Here is a 15,790-nt window from a genome sequence, read left to right as displayed (position 1 = left end):
CTCCAAGTACAGTAGTATAATGCCAAGTTAATGGCTTATAGACCAAATAAGTAACACCCTTGGCATAACATGCATGCCTATTTTATTAACGTGGACCAAAAGAAAGATGGCCTGTCAGATAGTCAGGTGGATGAAGACAGTAAGAGGGATGTTTACCCAGCAAACCACAGATAAAAGTTATAAATCATCATATCCAAGTAATATTTCTTAGCTGCTTTCTTTTTATATCCATAGAGAATACATGCAAAATCTATCTTCAAAAAGGAAAGGGGGTGGATGGTGAGGTATTAGAGTTAAGATTCTGCCTGATTTATGTGCTGAGCATAATTATATATATCAAACAGAAGAGAGATCCCTTAGAGATAGTGAAGTTCCTCAAATGTTCTGTTTGTGGATGACACTGCCCTGATTGCAGAGAACTGGGACCTTACAGAGCCTCATCAATGAGATCCTTGATCACTGAATGAAAAAAGAAAACTTAAAGCGGATCCACAATATTACATGCAAATGACTGACAGTCTATTGGATTAGTCAGTTTGTTTATATATCTTGAACAGGCACTAGTAATGACAATAAGCTACTACTAGAATTGAATAGAAGGAAAAAGGCAAGCTAGATTGCATATGAGGAATTGTACAGTGCTGTCAATAGTCCCAAGATGCTTATTGCCACAACAGCCAATCTTTTTAACACCAATATTCTCCTGGTGCCATTATATGACTGTGAATCACAGACCTTCATGACCTCTGCAGAATCAAAATTGCAGCTGATTGAAAGAACAATGTAAAATGAACATGAAGAGGGCTAGGGATAGGACTCATTTCCCAAACACCAAAAATAAATTTTTTTAAAGAAGGAATCACAGACAAGCAGGACAGTTTTGAAAGTTAAGTGTTAGATATATTATATGCTGAAAAAAAGAAAGGTAAGCTCTAGATTTAAAAAAGAAAGCTCAATGATAGGTATAAATAGGCATAGCAAATTACCAAAAATGACTTGTACATGACAAGTAAGGTAAAAGACATCATCACAGAAGATCATAGAATCATAGATTTGGAGCTAGAAGGAATCTAACAGACCAACTAATACAACCCTATCATTTTAAAGATGAGGAATCCACTGAGGCTCATAGAGGTCACATAGATGTTAAGTGACAGAGGCAGGTTCTGAACCCAGGTCCTCTGATTCCAAAGTCAATGCTCTTTCCACTGTACTATTCTGCCTCTCCAAGGAGGGTGACTAGTAGGAAGAGCAAGGAATAATAGGCAGGCAACATGAATAAAATATTAAAAGAAGCAAAGGAAAACCCTTTAGTGTAATGGGTAGATGTTTACTGAAAAACTTGACAAAGAATCACATAAGGTGTTATGGAATGCCCAAATCATTAAAGTAACTCAGACAGAAGTGTTGTGTATCAAAAAAAAAAAAAAAAATGGAAGAGAACATATAATTTAACCCAGTGGTTAAATAGAAATGGGAACCACTAAATTGTACATAAGAATCCCTGCAGGCCACATATTGACTTAAAAACCCACATATTAATATTATCTATGTTTTATCATATTTTTACTTATTGTTAAATATCTCAATTACATTTTAATCTGATTTGGGTTCCACTGGAGTGTTGCAGGTTGCATGTCTGAAACCTGTGATCTAAGCAATATGAAAAGATAGACCTCAATAGAGATAAAACATAAAGCTGTAAGAATTTCTTCATAAAATTCAGTTTAAAGAGCAAATAAACTATCAGATCAATTTTCTCTAGAACAAATAAATCAGATTGCTAATTTGGGAAAAGTGAAATCAGACATAGCTCAAGCAAAATTATAGGAATTTATAAATGACCTTAACTCCCAAGTAAATACTTAATTTCTACAAGATACCTCAAAACACAGAAACACAATGAAGTACTTAACAGCAACCAAGAGATGGCACAAAGTGTCTGTTGAGAAAGGGGATCCTTATCCTTTCTTCAGCATCCAAAGAGAGTCAATTATATAAAGTTTATCCTCTTTCATGTTTATATTTTGTATGTATCTGATATTTAAAGTTCCCTTAATAGACCTAAAAATAAAATTAGAAACCAACTGTGCCAAAATTACCACTTGCCACATGCAATTTTACACTATTTTACTAATATCTCTGTGAAATTTTTAAAAGTTAACTAAAATATTCATTTCATTGACTCTTAAATTTTATACTTCTATGACATGCAGCTAATAGTCCCTAGGAAATAACAAACAGGGGGAATCATTTCCTGGTGAACCTACCATTACACAAAAAACTAAGTAGACTATCCACTGGTAAGGAATTTTTACGATGGTTTAATATAAGGCTTAGAAATAGTTTTGATGAAAATATATAGTTGACTGACGTATAGAGAAAAAAATCTTCAGATATGGCAGATATGAAAAGGAAATTACATTTTGATAGAAAGATGACAATCAAGAATCATGACTGTGATTATATGATAGACAGATAGACAGACATACAGACAGATAAACAGAAAGACAGATAACGTTATATGACTGTCCATATCACATAGGTATCGTCTTAGTGTTAACTACTTAAAATACAGAATTTACGCTGAGGAATATAGACATATGATTTGATTTAGGGTTATTAAATATGCATTAATTATATCTTACTCTTTCAGCATAACAAAGTTTCAGAGGTTAGCAAAGTTTTTTCAAACAAAACATTCTGGCCTGTCATGTTTACTGTGATAGGAAATTTTGGGAGGAAATCTGATAAACAGAGGAGATGTATAGATGTTTTGGGGTGAGGTGAAGGGGTTGACCAATGATTTCACTAGTATAGGGAACTTCCAATATGGAAATTCATTCCACTGATGAAAATAAGCATTTGGACTATAATTTATATTCTATAGAGTTACTTGGGAAGTTGAGAGGTTAAGTGACTTAATAATAATTATAGCTACCACTACTTGGCAGGCACTAAGTGCTTTACAGATATCATTTAATTTGATCTTCACAACAACCGTGGAAGGTAGATATTATTATTACCCCCTTTTACAGTTGAGGAAACTGAGACAAACAAAGGTTAAGTGACTTGCCCAAGGTCACACAAGTAACCTTGTATCTGAGGTGCTATCTGAACTCAGGTCACCCTGAGAGTCTGAGGTGGGATTTGAACTCAGGTCTTCCTGACTCCAGGCCCAGAACTGTAACTACTGGTCACATAGTTAGTATAAGAAAGGACAAGGAAAGAAAACGGAGAGGCGGGGAGGGAAGTGGAAATAAGAGAGGAGAGGAAAGGGAGAGGAGAGAGAGAATGTACACTTATTAGTTCTAATTCTTTTGGGGAGAAGAAAACAAAGAACTCTTAAGCAAACCTGACTCATCTACTTTATTAAGATGAACATAAAATCTAGAAGGAATCTGGCCTTGGAATTAAAAGATTGGGGTTCCAACACTGACTTTACCATTCACCACCTCTATAATCTTGGTTGTTACTTCCCCTTATTTGAGTCTCACTTTCCTCAGTTTTAAAATGAGAAAATTGAGCTAAGACCTTGAGGGTTCTTTCCAGATCTAAACTATGGATTTTGTATGGGTGCAGCATGCCCTAGTGGAGAGTGCTGGACTCGAAATTAGGTGACTGACAGACCTGAGTTCCACTAGCTGTGTGACCATGAACAAATCTTCTAACCTCTCAGAGCCTCAGTATGCTGGTCAAAAAAAGAGGAATAACAACACTTGTACTGTCTATTTCACAGGGTTGTTGTGAAGAAAGCACTTGGCAAACTTTAAACCCCTTAGGAAAATACAAACTCCCTGAAGACTGAGCTATTTTCAGTTTTATATTTGTATTCCAGCATCTACTATGTCTAATCCTTTAGCAGACACTTAATGTTTGCTGAAGTGCTATATAAATGCATTATTATAATTAGTGGCTTTGATATCTATACATCATTCCCTGTTAGGATATATGTAGCTCTATGATTTAATGTGAAGTCACTTCTAGGAATAATTACAGTTAAGAGCTGCCAATATAACATAGTGTAAAAGGTCTTTTGAGTAAGAGAAAAACACTAATAATAATAATGCATATTTATGTAGTACTTTGAAATTTACAAAGCACTTTCCTTATGATAACTCACCTACATGGTGAGTAATGCTAGCCTTACTACTCCCCATTTTACTGATAAAGAAACTGAGGTTCAAAGGTGTGATTTCCCAAGGTCACAGTCAACTAAACTAGTTAAGAGTTATGGTCAAGGATAAGGCTAAGTTTTCTTATTCCAAAGCCAGTGCTCCTTTCACAGTACCACAACTACTTGCATTTATTTAAGAGGCAGTTAGATTCAAATCCAGAGCCAAGTTCAAATTCAATCTCTGAATTTGTAGCTATATGACCCTGGGTAAGTCACTTAATATCTATCTGCTTCAGTTTCCTTGTGGTAAAATGGAGATAATAACACTTACCTCCCAGGATAAAATGAGGGGATATTTATAAAGTTCTATGCCTACTTTAGCTATTACTACTACTACTACTACTACTACTACTACTACTACTACTACTACTACTACTACTACTACTACTACTACTACTACCACCAGTACCAGGTTCTTTCAGCCCACACTGATGTATATCTAACTTAATGGTACAAGATTTTTATTCTTTGGCCCCCCCATAAAACTTCCCTTGACTGTAAGATCATACCCAGAAGGCAATGTAAAATCCAAAACCACTCTTCCAAATCAATACAATACAAAGCAGCAAGGAGGTCACAATTTTCTAGATAGCTATTAATAATAACTCATAATAATGCTTTGAAGTTTACAAAGTGCTTTCCTTACAACAATCCTCAGAAGTAGATAGAATAGGTACATTAACCCCATTTACCCAAACCAGATTAGTCAGGACCAGAGTGAATTTGGATGAAATAAATTCTCAAGTTCATTTACATTAATTTAATTAAACTGAAACAATTAAGTTTTCACTTCTTTGGTACAGTCTAATGACAGCCTTAAGTCATTCAATAAAAAATAAAACCACAATTTCTATCAAAATTTGATTTTCTGATATGTGTTAAATGAAAGTGAACAATATTGATGTGTATTAACAAATTTAGAAGGCACTATATTATGAATGCATACTACAAAAATGACAAATCTCAAGTTAAGTAAACTAAAGGAGACAAAGATTAACATACTAAAAATCACTCTACTATACAAGTAAAGCTAACATTTTCATTTTGAATTAAATTATATAATAAGGATTAGGTCTTGATATTGGTATATGTTGCACTGATACATTATCAATAATGAAATGGTATATTTTATGCAGAGCTTCTAAAAACTACATTATGTTCAATTTTCTTATACAATCTCAGGCCAATATAAGCTTAAAGATGTCTTTTTTTCCATAAACTAAAAGTCCAAATAAGTTCATGTTGCTTGGTGATGGCAATTCAAATAGCATAGCACCCTCTGGTGCATTTGCTATAAGAAATATAAAATTCCCACAATGAGGATAGCATTAAAAGGGACCTTAAAGACTAATGGGTGGAGGTTGCTTTATTTAGTAGTTGAATATAGAATTTTATTTTTGAAACTTATCCTAAAATACTTTTTAAAAATACTCCTGAAAACCTTAACATCTGCAAATAAGATGATTTAAAATGTTTTCATCCATAAATTAGTTTTAAAAAATGGTATAATAAAACTACTAAAATTTCACCTGTTTTAGATACAAAATGTTCACATTACAATATGCTATATTAAAAAAATACAACATCATATGTGAAAGTTAGAGCTCACTTGTCATGGTAACTAAATTGTATTTCATTTTCAACTACTATGGCTTCTTGCCCTGCAAAATTACCTCATTATTTGAATTGTCAGATAACTTTTGAATTTGCTTTGTGTATTCAAAAGAAGTTAGGCAATATTATCAAAAATTAAATGATTCACAAAAGGGTTCATGTTATACTACTTACAAAGATATAAAAAAATGAAATGTTGTGTTTAGTAACTACAAGAGTTTTAAACTATTTTAAAAAAACATTTATTAAAAAGTACCTCTTCCTGAGAAAATAATTAGCTCTGAAAGTAGATTTTACTAATGACAAAAGCAAAGGATGCCACCTGCTTTAGACAGCCCTTTTGTGAGCCACTGGAAGTCCCAACACAATGCACTAGAAATGAAAGTGACACCTGTTTAAAGAAGCCATCTGTCCCTAACAAGCTAGATTTAGTCAAATCCACTTAATCTTGGATTTCCAAAATATGGGAGCACTATGCACCTGTGAGTAGAGAACTCAAAATGTATTTTGTGGTGATCATTCTAAGGATGTACAAAATAATATCAGTCAGCAAAAATATCTGTTTGAGGAACTGTAAGTATTAATTTTTAAAGCAAGGATATGACTTTCTTTATCCCCATACTTAGCACACAAAATGATTATATGATGCTATTCATAATTTTAAGTTTATTTATTCAGTAATCTAAGTACCTACCTACCGAATGTTCTTATTTTCTGTATAACTTTATCAAGAGTAGCATTCCTGTTGTATTGTTCTAAGTTTGCTTTTACTCTTCCTACACTTCTGATGAGCTACCTAACCATTTAACTAAGAAAAACACACGTTCAAAATCTAAAGAAGTGAAGTCTTTATATTCCGCCTACAGTTTTTTTCTGTTAGAAAGTTCAGCCAAAAGCACACTCCAGTCTGATTTTTAAAAGAATGATTAAAAAAAAGTTACCAATTAGCAACATGTGCCAGTATTCAAATAAAGCACTGACTTTATCTTTGATAGATTACTACCATTTATTTTGAATCTCTAGTTTGTTTCCTTAAAAAAGGAAAATAAATTTCAACGTTTCAAAAGCCATGTTATTAATGTAATAGGGTATAAAGTACATCAGAATGAAAGACTTGGAACATTTAAAAATCTTATGATTATAGCACAAATCTATCTAAAAAATGGAAAAAAGGCATAATATTTATTATATGAAGTAGGCCTAACTTTCCTATTTCATGAAAAGATTGGGGAACGATGCCTGTAATGAATGGATTTTGGTTTAATACTTATAATCGAAAGACTCAAAAATTATCTATTTTCTTTTAACTCAACTAACAAACCAGGACAAATACTGCAAAGAATTCAGAATGCTCAAGATATGTATTAAATATATTAGGGCATTAAAACACAAATTAAATCATAAATGTTCAACTACATAAAATAATATATGAGTATTTTTATTGGGTTTTTCTCCCAAATCACTGTACTTTTAAAGAATGGTAGGCACAATCATCACTTGCTAGGTCTAAAACTTAAGAATATCTACTTATCAAACCTTCCTAAGAAACACTAAGATGGCAATAATCAAAATGATAAGCAAAAATCACTCACTACATTAACTGTAATTATTTTTAGGGTTAACGAATCTGCCAGTATCCTCAGCATTTACGCCTATGTAAATGAAGTTGACTCACTTTGAAATTGAAGTAATCTTCTGTGAGTGTAACTTTACCAATAATCTCTTTTTAACTAATAGTTTTGCTACATCTATGAAAGTTCTGTGCTTATGTCAACATGCCACTAATTTTTTTAAACCCCAAATCTGTGCGCAATGGTTATAAATCCCTTAACATGATGCAAATTCTTGCATCCCGAACATTAAAATACTAAACTATGACATTATACCATAGTCTACTCATTCTACTGATAACCCCATTATGCAAATGACATAAAGTCTGAACCTGTATCTAATGAAAGCAAAAGTCCTATTAACTTTGGTAAGAGTTTATGAGACCCAGGAGCTTCAGGATCAGAAACCATTGGGGCATTTGACATTCCTCTGAGCAAAAAAGAATACAAAGTTAGAGTTACAGATTTGACATCCAGAAAGATAAACCATAAAGGTATTGGGATCCTTTGAGAAAGACTGCTCTCAGACTACACTTATATAAAGCATTCACAGTAAATAAAACTTAAGGAATAAAACTTAGAGAAACACAACTCTTATTTGGCAAAAGATTAGTCCTACTTAAGCATTACAATTATTTAACCTGCGTAACATTTTACAATCTCAATACTGTCATATTCTTCAGTCTGCCCTATCAGTTAAAGTTAAATCAATGTCTTTTTGGTTGCGGTTGTTACAAGGAACCAAGGCATATTCAAGTCATGATTTAACAAGTTCCAAATACGAAAACAAAATATGTGCAATTAAAATAGGAAATTACATTTATTTCCACAAATGTACATTAACAAAACTAACTCCACTTTCCTATTAATTAGTTAATTAAAAGTTACACTACACAACATACAAATTTAAGGAGTTTGCATTGTAAAACTGGGTTAACTCTAAAGATCAACCCTGTCGGCTGAAAGCTAATCTCTTATATCTATCTACACAGAAAAAAATATAAATATAAATATTTCAGAAGTAATGGCCCTCTAAACTGATAAAGATTATTAAACAAATTTGATGTCCAGTGAAAACAAAAAAGTAAATACAAAGAAAATGTTAAGAAGAGACGTCTCTAGATCTAAACCACAAAGTAAGGGAAATATACACACGTTTCAAGTTGAGAAGCTTCATACATTCTTTATGAACAACTTGACTTCAATTTCAACTCTCAAAAGAAAATGAACAGAGAAGGGGGGAAGAAAGCTCAAAGTACCATAACTCACAAATACCATTATAAACTGAATTCTCTCAAAGCTTTCTTCTGTCCTATCTATTTTAAAGTCTTATAACCTCAATGTAAATTACTAAGACCTTCTTCACTATTTGGAGGTTTAACAAAGTGAAATGGAACCTCACTACCACCCCTCCCACCTCCACATGAAGATAAAGCTCTGTCAATAACTACTAACCGAACTATCACAGATGCTCTGCATCCGGTTTAAATCACAAGCACAAAAAAAAAAGACACTTTAAAAAAATCTGTTTCTCCGAAGCAGCAAGAGCACAGTAAAGAGGCCCCTGGCTTCAGTGTGTGTGTGGATGGGGGGGGGGGGGGTGTGGAAGGGGGGAGAAAGAGAAGGGAGAAGGGTGCTCAATGGATATTAAGACTGTTTGCAGCACAAAGAAAATACAGTTTTAAAAGAAAAAGAAAACAATTAAACTGCTGGTGATTAAAGAAGAATACCCCATTTATCACAAAGCAAAGAGAGGACAGAATGAAGGAAATAAGAGGTGGGAAAAGTTCACCAGTGTTTGAGGTTAAAGGGAAAAAAATCCATACCAGGCCCTACAAGTGAACAACAACAACAAAAAATACCTCTGGCTCCTCCTGCACATTGTAATCTATTTCGGTTTTGAAAAAAAGCAGGAAACATACAGGTTTAAAAAAGAAAAAAGAAAGGAGGGAAAATTTCTGGTTTCTCCACCTGACCCTCCTCCTCAACCTTGAGATCAGAAATATTCCACAATACCAATCAGAAAACTGTATTTCCCTCTCCCACTCCCCACAGACCCCCCAGATCACACTCCATCCCTAAAGTGCAACCAGAGAGGCGGGGGTTTGGGGGGTGGCTGGGGGGCACAAGACGTACACACACATCCTAGTCTATATAGTTAGTAAATATAAATTGTAAACAAGCTCCAGCAAGAGAGAAGCCCCAACAGTAGCAGCAGCAGCAAGCAGCGGCAGCAGCAGCAGCAGCAGCAGCAAGCAGCGGCAGCAGCAGCCCCCGGGGTGTGAGGAGAAGCAGCAGCACCAGAAGAGTGAGACACACACACACGCGCGCACGCACACACACACACACACACACAAATACACACGCACGGACACACGCGTACACACACATCCACACGATCCCACACACATGTAGATATAGAATAATATTCACCTTGGCTGTGGATTATTGTGGTGTTGTTGGTGGGTGATGGAGATGGTGGTGGTGGGGAGGAGGAGGAGGAAGAGGAGGAGGAGGAGGAGGAGAGGAGTAGTTGTTGTTGATGGGTAACAGTCGCCAGGACTACGGTGACTATGGCGCTTGATTCACAAGGCAACGGTTGCTATAACTCACAAAAGAGAGAGAGAGGGAGAGAGAGGGAGAGAGAGAGAGGGAGAGAGGAGGGAGAGGGAGACACACGGGGAGGGGGGGTGGGGGAGGGAAGAGGGGAGGAGGCAACCGAACCTGAGAGCCGCCGCTGCCGGAAGAGGCGGGCTCAGAGCCCGGTGACTGACACCTCACGGTGGGAGTGGGGAGAAGGCGTGGGGGAAGGATAATCTAGGGAGTCTAATGACGGGAACGGACCCGGGCGGGGGGAGGGGGGCCAAGAGCGAGAGAGGGAAACCAGAAGCTCCTTTCGAACCGACACTACTGCTTCGGCAGGCGAAACTAGGAAATGGGGGAGATGACAGTAGAAGGTGGCTTTACGAGTTTGGAGATTTCGTGTCTCCAAGAAAAAAAGCCTAATGGCTCAACAGAATAGCTTTGAAGGGAGGGAACAACCCCTCCCCCACCCCCTCCGCTTCGTCTCAAAGGAAAGAAAGGGTGCGGGAGAAACCAGTCACGGTAGAGGGCGGCGGGACATGGCGCTGGCTAGGGTAGGCGGTAAAGCGAAACGGGCGCTTCGGAGAGTGGCCGCCCCTGCGTCTACGTCACTTCCGGGGGGGGCAGTAGCCCGGATGTTACCGCCTCTTCTGGAATTGAGGCGCAGGCGTCCCTAACTGCTTGTACTGCTGCTCCTCCTCCTCCACCTCCTTCTCCTCCTCCTCCTCCTTCTCCTCCTTCTCCTCCTCCTCCTCCTTCTTCCAAGTCGTTGAGCAGCTTGGCGCTCTAGGGTTCCCTGGTCCCGCGCGGGACGAGAGTTTCCTAGTCTCTTCCTCTCTTCCTCATTCCCTCCCCCTCTCTCACCTTCTAGCTTCCTGCTTTCCCGATCTCCCGCCGGCCCCCGGAGGGCACTGAGCGGAGGCGAGCGGCTTGAGGGGGTGTGTGTACGGGGGAGGGGGCGGGGGGGAAGAGAGCTAACTGGAGGTGGGGAGCCGGGGTGGGGGGGGGAGGTAGAGAAGGTGCGCGTGCCAAGCTCGCGGCGACGCGGCCGCCATTTTAAAAGTGAGGAAGAGACCCGAGCGCGTGGGGGAGGATTTGATCCCAGTTGCCTTCGTTCGCGAGGAGAGTCAGTCGTTCGCATTCCTCGTCTACAAAGCTGGGAGAGAGTAGAACTGTGGAACGAGAGAGTTACGGCACCTGCCGACACCCAGGCCAGGAGGGGAGGAAGGGCGAGGGAAGTGTGTCCACCTGCTCCCATCCCGACTCAGCCCGGGTGGAGGACCCGCTCCCGTGCCCAGGGTAGTTCTGACCCGTTATTCCGGGGTCAGACCGTTTTATTTCTCCCAGGACGTGAGCTAGCCATGGTGATGGGTCAACTGCTCCCGCATTTGCAAAGCCAGTACAAAGTGGGCCCGAGGCCGTGGCCACATCGCTGCTGCCTTTGGCTCTTCTGGATGCTTCGATGATAACTTGGGGCGGCCCCTCTGGTCTAGGGCTTCAGCACTTCCAGCTGGCCGTACACGAGGGGCCGAGGGGGTGTCGGGGAAGGCCCTGAACACCCGCTAAAATGTCATAAGGTGACGAATGAGGGGGTAGGCCATATGGTGAGAAAAGGTATGAACCTAGGTGTAGGATCGTAGCTGTAGAGGGCACCGGAAAGGACCTTTAAAAAAAGCATCTAGTTCCCTCCCTACAATTCCCTCCAACCCTTCTTCATTTTACGGATGAGGAAACCAAGGCTCAGATAGGTTAAGTAAATAAGTGGTATTTGAATCCAGATCCCAAACTTCAAATGCCAGCAGTTTTTCCACTGCACAGTCACTAGGCAAATCTTGTGGCCTTTGAGTAAATCATCTAATCTCAACCCCCGTTAGTCTGTAAAATAAAGGATCATAATCGTAATACCAGGAGTTTGGGAATAGATGATAGAGGATTATAGTTTTAGAGCTGGTATGGACCATAGAAGGGCAGCTGAATGGCACAGTGGATGGAGTGCCTTGCCTGGAGTCAGGAAGACTCTTCTTCCTGAGTTCAAATCTGGCCTTTGACTGTGACCCTGAGGAAGTCACTTAGCCCTTTTTGCCTCAAGTTTCCTCATCAGCTTTGAGCTGGAGAAGGAAATGGCAAACCACTCCAGTATCTTTGCCAAGAAAACCCCAAATGAGGTCACACACCACTGAAAAGAACTCAACAAAGGGACCTTAGAGGCCATCTAGTCCAATAAGTCTCGTTTTATGGAGACCCAGAGAGGTTAAATGAATTGTCCAGGATTCCAAATATAAGTGTCTTGAGACAATTTGAAAGAATTCTTTCAAACATACCCTACCACATCTTTCAGGCAAAATTGGGAGAATGCAGTCTTCTAACCCCCAGTCCAGAATTATCTAAGTGCAGTGATAATTACTTTTAAAGTTTTTTTACTTTTAATTTACTAGTCGTCATCAAAAAATTGGATCCTAAGTGAAATTCCTGTTATTTTGCACCAGTGTGGAAAATCCCTGTATAGATTAACTCTTAGAGTTTCCTGTGGGCATTGAGAGGTTAAATGACAAGTTCACACAGTTTGTGTTTATCAGAGAAAGACATTTAACTCAGGTCTTCCTGTTTTCTAAGGTAGTCTATGCAGCAACAACCCTAGAGATTACAAAAAAAGTTTCTAGTCAGTGCTGTTAAGGGTCTTACATCCATTAAATTACACAGCTTCTTCTACAGTCATAATATCTACAATTTGTGAGAAAAATTGTGCATATTAACTTTTGGCAAGATAATGTCTAGTTTGGTGACCTCATATTTTGTAACCAAAACTCATTTTACACTTGAGGAATAGAGGTCCACAAAATTTAAAGTGACTTAAGTATTCAAAAAACAGAATTTTGGTAATAGAGGTGTACTTGAACTCAGGTTATGGACCTGAAGTTCTCTTTCCACTTTCTCCCTGTATTATATCTTATATAGTGCTCTTTCTACTATACCACTGTTTACCATACTGTTCTATGTGATGTAAGGATTCTGCTAACAAATGTCAATAATTTTTTCCTCAAATATGAAATGATAAGTGCAATTTTTCACTATGAAAATAGTCTTTTCCTCTTTCCTTTTCCTATTTCCTAAGGGTAGACCTCCCACCCTTCTCTTTATCCTGGAATTTTTCCAGACCCCACAGATCAACGTTTATGAGTTCCATCAGTGCATTTCAAGTCCAAAAGTGTTCTGTGGCCAAAATATTTTAGGAAATGCTGCACTACACTATGCTGCCATCTGCTCTTTCCATTACACCCCACTTTCAGTATGCCTGCTGCTCACAACCCTCCACCTTTAATTGCTGCTTCTAACCTCATAACACTTTATCTAGATCTTTTTTACTCTTATCACATGTAATTTTTTTTATCTTTGTATCCTTAGTGCCTTGAATATAGTAGGACCCCCTGAATTGAATCAATTTTAAGTAGGCTTTAAGGGAAAATATGTTAAAACATAGTTGAATTGAATCTAAAAGAATAATAAGCCCTGATATTAGCTTTGAATCACTGAACTAAATTCCTTGATTTCTGAAGTATTAAAATTGTGTGTAATCCTAAATGAAGTTTTGGGCTTTCTCTGTATCCTCTGCTTAGCACAGTGCCTGGAACATAGTAACTATTTAATAAATGGTTGTTGACTAATTGATAATGTTAAGAATGTCTTCAAAGACTGTATAATCACTTTTGGAGTCTGAGATCCCCTTCCAACTTCGAGGTTCTTTGACTCTTTATACAGGGACTTGGAAGTATTTTTTCAGTGATAAGCTAATTGGTTACAATTGGATAGTGTGAGTTACTGTAACAAAAAGATGTATTTTCAAAGTTACAATGCTAGTGCAAGTATCCAAACTTTTGACTCAAAATTGTGACATTCAGTTGCATACAGTAAAAATATTTGATACTGTATTTTGTGGCAAAATGCATACAAAGTTTCTAACTCAGGTTTCCCTTTAAATGCTTTGCTGGATCTGGTTACATCGTTTCCAAGGATAAAAACTACTTATTGAACTTTGTAGAGAAATGCCTAATTTTGATAGTGACTGCAGTTTATTTCAAAGAAAAATTTGTAATATATCTTGTATTTGGTATTGCTTTAGGCTCTATGATATTATTTTTAAATAAGATTTAAATAAAAGATAATTATAAATGAATCTTTTAATATTTCACAAATATGTTTCAGAAATACATACATATACATACATACATACATATATATATACACCAGCAGAGCCTTAAGATACTACCCAATATAGTGGAATACACACAATGGGCCAGCTAACAAACTATTAAAGAGAAAAGACAAAATAATCCTTTTTGTTCTTTGGGCAAATCTCAGCTCCTATCAGTTAATGTATATTTCTAGACTCTCAGAATATAAAGAGACCTGAACCTGAAAAGTCAAATGATCCAATCCATACCTGAACAGGAATCTCTAAACATTCCCAATAAAGTGTTATTAGCTTTAAAAAGAAGTCTTCTAGGAAATAAGGAACTGACTACCTCCCAAGAAAATTCATTCCACTTAGGGGCAACTTTAATTATCAAGAAATTGTTCTGATTTTGAGTCAAAAAATTAGCCTTTCAGTTAAACAAATTTTTATTAAATACTGAACACTAGGAGATAGGCAAAATTCAGATAAGACCTGAACCCTACCCTCATAGAGTTTACAGTACTAAATAAGGAAATAAGGTATCCTATTTGCCTATTTTTTTAAGCCCAACTGAAATGACACCTTCTTCAAGAAGCTCTTCCTTCTTCAACCTCCTCAAAACTCACATAAAGTTTTATTAATAGGGAACAATGTGATCAAAAATCCTCATCTATCAGATGACTTCTGCCACTTTTCTTCCATCCCTGTCTCACATAATGAAGTCTTCTTCTTTATTCCTTGCCAAAGTTTCAACTCTACTTGTTGAAGTGATACCATTCCATCCCATTTCCTCCAACAGATTGCCCCTTCTGTCATTCCCACTATTTCACTTATTTTCAATCTCTACCTGTCTACTAGCTCATTTCTACTTCCTACAAACATGCCCATGTTTTCCTCCTCCTGAGAAAATCCTCACTTGATCTTTCCGTCTCCACTGTCATCCTATGTCACTTTTGCCCTTTGCAGCTAAACTTGAAAAGTCTGTCTACAACCGGTGCCTCCACTTTCTTTACTCTCTCTTTGTTGTTGTTCAGTCATTTCAGTCATGTATGACTCTTCGAGACCTGATTTGAGATTTTTTTTGGCAAAAATACTGGAGTGGTTTTGCCTTTTCCTTCTCCAGCTCATTTTACAGATGAAGAAACTGAAGGAAACAGGTAGTAAGTGTCTGAGGTCAGATTTGAACTCACATCCTCTAGTCCTGGTGTTCTATCAACTGTTCCACCTACTCTATAGGTTTTTAGGACACCACTGTCTCCTGATTTACCTCCTTACCTATCTGATCGCTCCTTCTCTGTTTACTAGATGATCTTCCAGATCATGCCAATTGCAAGTCATGTCATCATCTCCCTGATGTCATAGTCTTCTTTGAGAATGAAGGACAAACCACACAACCACAACTTTACTTGTTGATCTCATCATCTCCCATGGATTTAATTCCCATCTCTATGCTGACTCAAACTGATGTCTGATCTTATATCTCCAAATGCCTTTCAAACATCTCAAACTGGATATGCAATAGACATCTTAAGCTCAATATGTCTAAAACAGCATTCACTATCTTTCCCCCTTAAACTCTCCATACCCTCTATCCACCTTCCCTATTATTGTAGAGGGTAACACTATCCTCTTTGT

At 37.7% G+C, this 15,790-nt stretch overlaps 1 protein-coding gene across 2 annotated transcripts in view; it reads right to left on the bottom strand.

Moving 5' to 3' along the window:
- Positions 1–10,885, bottom strand: part of RFX3 (regulatory factor X3) — a 324,392-nt gene extending 313,507 nt beyond the window's left edge. Inside the window, exon 1 of one of the 2 annotated variants that reach the window (XM_027862977.1) lies at positions 10,849–10,885. The gene's annotated coding sequence lies outside the window, so the exon portion shown is untranslated. Of the gene's footprint in view, positions 1–9,834; positions 9,997–10,848 lie in introns of those variants that run through there. The other variant, XM_027862978.1, reaches the window with a different exon arrangement.
- Between the last annotated feature and the right edge of the window lie 4,905 nt (positions 10,886–15,790).

The sequence above is a fragment of the Vombatus ursinus genome, unplaced genomic scaffold, assembly GCF_900497805.2.
Source record: "Vombatus ursinus unplaced genomic scaffold, bare-nosed wombat genome assembly UNPS02014770.1, whole genome shotgun sequence".
NCBI classification, from domain to species: domain Eukaryota; kingdom Metazoa; phylum Chordata; class Mammalia; order Diprotodontia; family Vombatidae; genus Vombatus; species Vombatus ursinus.
The sequence above is the reverse complement of the archived record's forward strand: the minus strand, read 5'-3'. Positions and strand labels throughout refer to the sequence as shown.